The following is a 10,384-nucleotide window of genomic DNA, read 5'->3' as shown; positions in this document are numbered from 1 at the left end:
AATGTATCTATTCAGTACCTAGAGAAAGTGGGGAAAGAATTCATTACCTACTTGCTACATGTACAAATTCAGACCAACTGTACACAATCACCTGTGGTTTTATTTTGATAAAATTAAGAAGTAATAAGTTTCCAGCTGTGCAACCACAAACTTCGCTTGTTTGGCTGTGGGTTCACATGCAATAGGCATAGGGATTCAAATAGATTGATATAGTTCATCCCCCACATATTTTCTCTTTCGAGTCAAGGAACTTTGGGAAAACGCTTTTGTTTATATTTTAAATTATCGTATTTCCCCTATTCTACCATCCCCCCTCCCCTGCCTCAAATCAGCCTCAAGCTGGCAGAGGTCTAGAGGGAGCCCTGGAGGGACTATCACAGATGCTTCTTTTGATTCCAACTAGTCTCCCATTTCCTCTTAATAGAAGCATGAGGGAAACACCGTAAGTTTAACATAAAATGGATTTATTTATAATAACATGTCAACATGATAAAAACACATTAATATATCTGCAGGGTACAATGAAAAACTGCTGCAAAAATCAGCTGTAAAAATAATTTTCATTTAGATGAAAAATAGCAGATAGTTCAGGAATGAGCCAATATGTATTTTTGTGAAGAAAGTTTATATCCCACTGGTGCTTATAAAACATTTCTCAATTTATAAAAATATGCTTTCCTGCATGATTTTAGAGTTTATAAAAATACTCCTGCTGGAAATGGCATAATATCATTATGTTTTATATGCTTACGTTCTCTCCACCCACACATACAAATCTTCGACATTAGAATTAATTTTGGAACAGGGAGGTTGCTTTGAGATAGCCAAATAGCTATAATATGCAAATACCATAGAGCAAAGATATAAACAAATGAGTGTTAGTCACAGATGATTTTAAAATTTTGAGATCTACTACTAGTGCACAGGATTAAATAAGAAATCTTTCTCAGTGGTAGAACTGGACGCTTGCTACAAGCGAGGGTATTACTAATGTTTGGTGTTATTATTTTTAGTACCACAGGTATCTGGGGGTAGAGTTATATATGACAGCGTTGTAGGCATACAACATGGTGTCTGTCCTTTATTTCATTTTGTGTGGCCATTGGTAGATAGTGAAAACTGTCTGAAGCATTTCATAAGCCTAAAGTTCTCTTTTATTAGGATGAAACTCTTCATGTCAGTTCCTTCACTGAATTGAATTATGGGCAATAGATTTTATTGTAAAAATGAATCCTTTTAAATTTTATAACATATGGGGTATCATGACAGATACCTAACTATTAATTGTTAATACAAACATACAGACACATAGACATACCTGTAGATTATTGTCTGGCTCCTAAATATTTGCATCCTAAGCACACATTTCGGTACGAAAAGGGAGACACTGTGTTAGAAGTGATAGAAATAGAGCATATCCCATAATCTATGTATAGCATTTGCTTCTTTGTTTTGAAAGGCACTTCAAATTCCTGTCTTTTGTTTATATTGCTCATGGTTTTTCACACAAGGGTGCTGTTAAGGTTGACTCTTGTATTAGTCATTTTTTGCTGCAGTAACAAGCATCCCCAACATTTCAGGAGCTTATACTAATATAGATTTATTTCATGCTCATAGATCTCCGATGAGCTCTATGTGTTTTGTTTTGTTTTGTTTTGTTTTTCCAGTTCAGGACTATCTGAGGAAGGCTCTTCTTTTGGCAGAGATCAGAAGCCCAAGAAGACAAACCAAACCATGCCAGTGTATTGAATATGTCTTCAAGGATAGGGCGTTTGTCACATCTGCTCACATTCTATTGGATGAAGCAAGTCACATGTCCAAGCCCCTTGTCAGTGTGATAGGGAAGTCTATGCCTCCCCCTCCCCCCGCAGGGAGGATGGGTGGGGGGCAAATACTAGTGAAAAGTAATACAATCTGTCTTGACTACAGATTAAAAGGCCAAGTCATACCCATGAGTTACAAAAAGAGTTAAATACTAAAATATCATTGTGGATTTGAGTAAAATTTTCCTATATCTTTGGAGAACTACTTATAAGGACATGATTGTTCAGGAGCCAGAGTGGAAGTTTAGAAAAAGCAATCAGATATATTAATTAAATCTAAGAAAGGACAAAACAAAACATACTAATTTCTTTCCGGGGCTTCCTTAGCACCTAAGCTGAGTGCTGTTCTTTTACTTGTGACTCTGCTTTCTGATCATTCATTTCTGAAGACAGGAGTGGTATCTATTATCTTTGCACACCCAGGGCCTAGTACGATCCCTAGCATGAAGTAAACAATCCATGAATCCATGCATACATGATCCAGAGTATGTTGTCCTTTCTTTCTTCCTTTTTTTCTTTCTTTCTTTCTTTTTTAGATTATAATAATATTTTTTTATTAGATTATGTTAGTCTTTCCTTCTTTTTTTTTTTTTTTTTTTGAGAGACAGAGTGAGTGAGCCTGGGAGTCGTTGGGGAGGGGCATAGGGGGAGGGAGAAGGACAAGCAGACTCCATGCTGAGTGTGGAACCCTTAGGAGGCTGGGCTCCATCTCACCACCCTGAGATCATGACCTGCGTGAAAACCGAGAGTCAAATGCTTAACCCACTGAGCCACACTGGAGCCCCTTATTGTTTCTTTTTCAGGGCTGAAACTATTGATATTTATAACATGGGCGAATGAACACATTTGCTTTTCTCTTCCCCATTTTCTTTTTCTACATGGGACTTTTCACTTTTCCTTCCCTCAGTGAGGTGATTTTATTTTGAATAAGATAAGTTGAACACACTTGGTTTAATATACCTCAAGTATTTTCCTGCAGATAAGCTTTTGTGCACATGCACATATGCGCTGGTGTGTGCAGACGTGTGTGTGTGTGTGTGTGTGTGTGTGTGTGTGTGAAAGAGAGAGAGATCTGTACAAATAGTTTTTATACCTTTACCAGATATCTTTAGGGTAGTCACTCTTCATTTACTATACTACTGACAAAAATCAGTTCTCCAGCCAGCTTCTTTCCACGTTTATTTCTTTTGTGATTTGCTTAGTGGGAAAACCTTCAGAGATTCACGTTATGCAGTTCCAAGCCTATCAGGAGGGCCATTACCATACTAGCGCAGTTAAAAAGATTTCAAATAGGTTGTATTATGCAGTCCTCTCACAGTAAATAGCAGACAACAATATAAAGGGATGAGAAAGTGATGATAATTAAAAAAAAAATGAAAATGGAAACAGTAGAATGCAAACTGGTTTCTATTACCATTCAACACATATAATAAACCTTTCAATTTCTGTAAAATTATTGTTAAACTCACTTGGCTCAGTTGTGTATTTTTCATGATTTAAACTTCACACTGAAGTCAGAAGTATTTTTAAATGAAGTTCATATGAAATTGCATCTTTGCAAGGCATCCAGAAATAATAGAGAGATATCATCTCCGCAATTCCCCCTGCTTCTCCAAACCATGACTTTCCAATTCTGTAGCTGATATTAGAGAGACGAAGTATGTGACAAGAGTAGAAAATATTATTTTTATTTAACTACAACAAAAGGAAACAGAATTTGCCCATGATTTTTACATATGCATATCATCCTACTATAGGAAACTTTATTGTTCATGACAAAACTTTTGAAGATTCAAGTGGATATGATTTCTTAGTACAAGTGACCTTGGCTTTTGTTTTTTCTTATAGGTAAAAGAATGATGACAGTTTAGAGGCTAAGTGAATTATCCAAAAATCACAGCTTCAAGAAATATCAGATTTATAATGAATAGTCAGAAGATTTTAGAGACCCACATATATCATGGCAGAAATAATGAAGTGATTCAAAATTGTTAACATTTGAAACCTCAAAATTCCTGGGGCGCCTGGGTGGCTCAGTTGGTTAAGCATCTGCCTTCAGCTCAGGTCATAATCCTAGAGTCTAGGGATTGACCCCTGAGACAGGCTCCCTGCTCAGCAGGGAGTTTGCTTCTCCCTCTCCCTCTGCTCTTCCCTCTTATGCTCTCTCACTCACTCACTCACTCACTCACTCTCTCAAATAATTGAAAAAAAAAAACCTTAAAAAAAAAGAAATCTCACAATTCTTGGCTTAATGCTGAGAAATACTTGCAATACAATAAGATCAAGCTGTTTCTATCTCATGCTTGACTCTGTCCTAAGGATTCTATCAGATACAAGCTTGGGTAAGACTTATGACATAAAGCTATGATATAGAGCTCCCAGCAGCAAAGGAGTGAGAACATAAAATTCTTGTAGGGATTTATTTTTTAATTTGTATTTGAAAAATGTTCCTAACAGATGAGAAAAAGTAAGGAGCTATTCATAAAATCTTTGGCTTATTTCCACAAAAATGTTCCATTTATTGAACAGGAAATAAGGTGTAGAATGTCCTTTTAACCAAACTAAGAATTCATTTCTCCAATTTATAAAAGCTATTCATTCCTTCTACTACCAATCCAAACATTTCCTCATCTGTACCCCTCAAGAGACTTGACTCTAAGTGAAACTCAAGAATGAGTGTTTATGGCACCCTCTTTCGTGAAGAAGAGGAAAAAATAGTCCCTTTTCGATGTTGATAAATTCTAGTGGGTAACAAAGTTGGGGGTTACTCGGTGTGACACAAAACTTGTCAGAGGGGCATATGCCTGGTTTATGTGATACCATGGCAACATTTTTCAGGCCAAAGCCTGGAGTTTGCCATGGTGTGTCCACATTTTGTAGAGTAAACTTCGCAGTGGTGGGGAGGGGCAGGGTGTTGGTGAGATTTTCAGACTCTGGATGGAGGAGTCCTAGAAAACGGGTAAATATAAAAATGCAGAACAGATTTCACCAGCAAACTGGTTAAAGAACAAAAAGGAACAACTGGTGAGAGTTAACAACAGGTGCCTTTAGGCTTTGCAGCAGGAATTCGGGGTTGAAGCTGACTTTGGGATTCAAGAAATATAGTCAATGTTGGGACTTAGAAATATGGGATTTATTAAAGACAAGTTTGATTAGTTCTCTCTCTCTCTCTCTCTCTCTCAAAAAAAAAAAACAAAAACCCAAAACCAAACTTCCTTGCCTGCAGGTTAAACAACCTGAAGCAGTCACCACTTGATTTAGCTTTTTCCCTGTAGGCATCATAAAGATACATTAGATTTTTGAATGACGGAGTAAAGAAAACGGCAGAAAGGGTGTATAATCAGGCTCTTTTTACAAGCCCGTGTTTCTGAGAGTATTTATGTCATAGGCAATGAAAATTGGTAACAAAAATCAAGTAATTTCCTTCCTATGCAACTGAAGAGAGTTTGGTGGGAAAAATATGAGGTGCCATTTTACTTCACGAGTTAAAAAAGAAAATGTCAAAAAATAATGACTTGTTTTTAAATTGTTTTGTGAGTACAAATGTTCTTGAGGACGTAAGAGCCTAAGGCATTGTTCATGGGATACTTCTTTTGTATGTAGCATGGTTGGCACTAGAAAATTCTTGAGGCTTGAATGACATTCTGAAAAATTAGCATTTAACTTACCAAAAGAATTTCTCCGATGATTCACCTTTACAGTAAACCTAATAATAGTTACATGAATTAGAATCAGATCTAAAACAAAAAAAGAATGCCTTCAAATTTATTTTTATTTATTTATTTTTTTGTTGTTCCCCAAATAATACTTGAGAAAGATTTTAAAAGGCTGGAAGTAATAGAGGATTTTAAAAAATAGAGGATGATACTTAAGGTGATTTCTTTTTTTCCTCCTGAAGAAAATTGTAAAGCCCCATTTCCAAGAATATAGAGAACGATTGCTTTGAATTCTTTTTTTTTTTTTCTTTCCTGGAAAAGCTCATGAGAGATGCTATGATAAGCTTCTCATTATACCATTATACATTATGATTTTTAAGCATTTCCCTATTCTATGCCAAGCATGCCCAACGTTCCGTACACTTCATTACATAATCTATGTGAGATATCCAGTGGATCAGCTAATGAAAGAGTGTAAGAACAGGGTCACAGTGGGGATACCAATCACATGCTCACTTTTTGAATACGGGCAAGGGAACTGAAGTGTCGAATTTGCACAGAGACACCCTCCGTCCATGCCTTCTCCCTTTATCCCAGTGATAGGAGGAGCTTTCTGGGGCACGAGGATGATCACACAAAGAGGAAAAACGAAGTGGGGGAAATAAAAGCTGCCTCCAGCAAACATGGACGATGTTCCCTGAGAAGGTGAGAATTACCCACGCGGTAGGAGCAGCAGAGAGGCACACAGGAGCTGGTTGACTCCATTACTGTTTGAGGGCGGAAGTGCTTCCGGCAGCGTGTGGATGATGCCCTCCCCCTGGCGCCCAGTCCGTGTCCTGAGACATTGGTTTCAAGTTCTGCATGTAAGAGGCTGTAAACTAAAAGAACAAAATCACCTTTTCGATTACTAAAGAGTTGTAGTCACCGGGAGGAGAACATTTTTTAAAAATCCCTTCTTTTCGATTTTGAAGATCACGAAGGCAGCAACAGGAGAAGCCTGCTGGAGGACCCGGGAAATGGGAATTGAGGTAGGAAAGACATTAGGGTTCGAAGCCCACAGCCAAGAACGAATTCTTGAGACGTCTTTGGTGCAAAAAGGTGGTTTTATTAAAGCACGGGGACAGGACCCATGGGCAGAAAAAGCTGCACTGGCGTCATGAGGAGTGGCCCATTATATACTTTCAAGTTGGGAGGAGGTTAGGGCTGGCTAAGTCTCTAAGGAATTTTGGAAACAAGGTTTCCAGGACCTTGAGGGGGCTAGCTGTTGTTGGGAAAAGGTCATTTATTACCGTCTAATAAAACCTGAGTCATGAGACCCTTCAGATGTATATTGGTGGGTCCTATACTTGGGGGACAATTGCCAACATGTATCTTGGGAGGGTTTCGAGATAAAAGAAGTTTCCGAAGGAATTTTTGTATGTTAAAATAAACTTACGGGATCCTGGGGCTTGGGCTAACTTTGTCCTTTGCCCTTAGCAAAGTATTAACATTGAGGCAGCTGAGTTCCTACAGGAATGTCACTCTGCCTGTTTGAAGGACTTGTCAATGGGCTGCAAGTAGTAAGGAAATTTAATAATTTTTCTTCTGCCTTTGTTTCCCACAGAAGGAATGAGCATGGGTTACTTGAGTTCCACAGAGAATAGAGAGGTCAGAATGTACTAAAACCTCAGGGAGAACTCAGTTCCTGTAACATTTCTATTTGTTTTCAAAGCTAGCATAGCCTGGGAAAAGAAGCATAATTTTTTTAAAGTAAAACTATTATTTTTTTCAAATTTAGTTTATAAGGGACAATACTATCTTCCTCTAGCCCATACAAATAGGTGATTTCTGGCTCTAAGCAGTAATAGATTAAATGAGCAGACTAATTTTGTACAAAAGGTAAAGTCTGAATTGCCTCTGAATTTGGTAATGGAAATAGTAGTCCTTCCTTCTTTTATTCATTCATCAAACTTTCAAAGAATGCCTTCAAAGTAAAGCCTCAAGGGGACAAGAGATTGTCATAAATAGTTACTAATGGTATAAATGCAGTAGTTTATAATTGTTTATTTTTACAAAAAAAGCATATCAGATTGTGGAGTATTGCTTTTACAGCTCCCTCCCTTGGGAAAGGGTAGAATTATGCCTACCCTTGGCGTGGGCCTGTGTACTACTGAAGTATAGTGGTGCACAAAAAAGGAAAGTTGAGAATTACAGCTGTGTGGGAATATAATGAAGAGTTTTCTTGTTCTTAGGCTTTTGTAGTCACTATACCAATTACTGTCCTAGAAAGTGATAATTACACAAAAGAGATAACGCTACAGGTTCATAGAATGCAGAGCAAAAGATGAATTCTAGCCAAGACTGCGCAGGGAATCCTTCGTGACAGTGGAAAAAGATGGGCATGATTATATGATATAAGACTTTAAAAGGTAAGATAGGTCTTTAGTTATTAAACGATGCATTCTTAAAACATTTATTGAGAACCTAGGTGATTGGGATACAAAGATAAACAGGATAAAATCCCTGCCCTTGAATATTTCAGGGAGAGACACATGCACCAAAAAAGGGAGAAAAAAACAATGCAATAGAGCAAATATAATGTTATAGCACAATGTGGTGCTAGAACAGAAGTGATATAGGACCTTGCAGGAGTAAACAGGAAGAACCCTTCAGTGTTGCATGTGAGAGGATAGGTGAACTAAGATAATGTTATGTCTGAAATGAGATTTCATCAGTTATTCACTCGTTCAACCAAAATGTATTTAGTGCGTGAATTAACATATACTAAGTACAATTAACATGTACTATGTACACAGCTTGCCCTCAAGGGAATAATAGTCACATGGCGAACCAGACATATAAATAGATAAGTACAATGATGGATTTAGTTAGGTATAAAGCACATGGCATTATTAAAGACAGGGTAGTCAAATGTATCTGGGAAGTTGCAGAATGACTGCAAAGAGGTGGTGAATTTTGAAACGTGGAGGTCTTTGTTAGGCAGATTGTGATTGGGAATACCAAGCGCTAAAGGAGTTCTAGACAATGAAAACAATGGGAGTAAAGGAACAGTGTTCTGCTACAGCATGGTATGTATGCAGAATGCAAAGAGCTTTAGGTAAGCAAGATGAAGCAAGAAATGGGGTTGGCAATGACCAGATTATAGAAGGCCTTGAATGCAGACTTAAAGACTGAATTTTACTCTGTAGACCAGTACTTTTCAAACTGGATTCCACTAAGTTCTTGAGTTCCCCAAGAAAGTATCTAAGGAAGGGACTGGGCATGCCAAAAAAGCAGATTTTAGGAGTCCACGAATTCCAGACTCTGGAGTTTTAAACATTAATCTTTAGGCAATGTAAAGTGTTTGAACATTTTTAAGGAAAGAAGTGATAGGCTAAGAACTGTTTTAGGAAGATTTGTTCATCTATAATACCATGCTAGAAGTCTGGAAGTCATCCAAAATTGCTCCCTTTCTATCCTATTTCATAAATAGTCACTAAATCCTATTCATTCTTCCTCTTAAATATCACTCAAATCTACCTTTTCTCCTCCTTCTCTATTGGAACTGCCAGTGGTTCAAGTCTCACCCTTTTTTTTCCCTGGTCAAATACAAGAGCCTTCTAACTTACTCTTTCATACTCTTCAGTCAGTTCTATCTATAACTTTGGATAGCCATACCACCTATTGCACCATTTTTGGAATTTATTAAAATGTATATGATTTCCATTAGAGTATAAGTCTCTTGAAAGCCAGTATGGGAGGTCCTGAAGGACTGTCAAATCAGGATTCACTGCTAAATGTTACACAGTTAGTCATTCTGTCCTACTCTATCATTCCCCCCCACCTCTATTGGATCATTCCCATTAGCACACTAGCATATTGTATTTTTCCTCATCCTAAAAAACTACTCTTGTCTCCACATTCTCCAGTTGCTACCGCCACCTCCATAGCAAACCTCCTAAATTTCTCTGCTCCCTTTCATAGCAAAGAATTGTATAGAATCATCTTTTCTATTTCTTTGCTTTTATTTTCTCGTCAACTCACTCCATTCTGACTTTTATCTGTTATTCCATTATAAAGTCATTTGTCAAGGTTATCAAATCCAATAGTCAACTCCTCATCCTCATCTCACTTGACACCTTGGTAACATTAGACATGGCTGATAATAGTGTCTTGAAAAAGTTGGTACTTTCTTAAATTTCCTCCTATCTTAGTGGATATTCCTTCTTAGTATCTTTTGCTAACTCCTCTTCCTTTTACACTTCTCTAAATCTGAGATGTCTCAGTGTAAGAATCTCTTCCTCCTGCTGTTTATATTTATTTCCTAAGGGATCTCTAGTTCTATGGCATATATACTGATGATTTTGAAACTTACACTTTCAGTCTGGACCTATCCAGTTCACACTCTTGTGGTCGACTACCTACTGGGCATGTCCTTTTGAATTTCTTTTAAACATCTCACACTTACCATGGTCAAAACAGAATTTTGTCCCTCTCATCCTTCCCTTCCTCCCAACTTATTTCTCATGAAGACTTCTGCATTTCAGTCTATGACACCCTTGTCCATCTAGTTGTATGGGCCCCAAACATCTAAGTCTGTCATTCCTTTTTTGTGATTCTTCTCACACCTCACATCCAACCATTGGCAAATCCTCTTGGATTTGCTCACATTAAAGAATATGCTAAATTTGAATGGCTCTCCCATCTTCACTGCTACCAGCCTGGTGTAGGCTACCATTAGCCCTCACCTGATCTACTGCAACGGACTCTTAGTTTCTCTGCTTCCACTTTTGTCCCTTCAGACTTTTCCACACAGTCATCCAGAGAGATCCAGTAAATTTATAATTTGTATCATGCCACTCTCCTGTTCAACAATCTTCCAAATATATGATCACACTTTTTAAGAAGTCCAGAGTTTTTAACATA

This window comes from Ursus maritimus, unplaced genomic scaffold, assembly GCF_017311325.1.
Source record: "Ursus maritimus isolate PB19 unplaced genomic scaffold, ASM1731132v1 scaffold_12, whole genome shotgun sequence".
NCBI classification, from domain to species: Eukaryota; Metazoa; Chordata; class Mammalia; order Carnivora; family Ursidae; genus Ursus; species Ursus maritimus.
Note: the sequence above shows the minus strand (reverse complement) of the source record.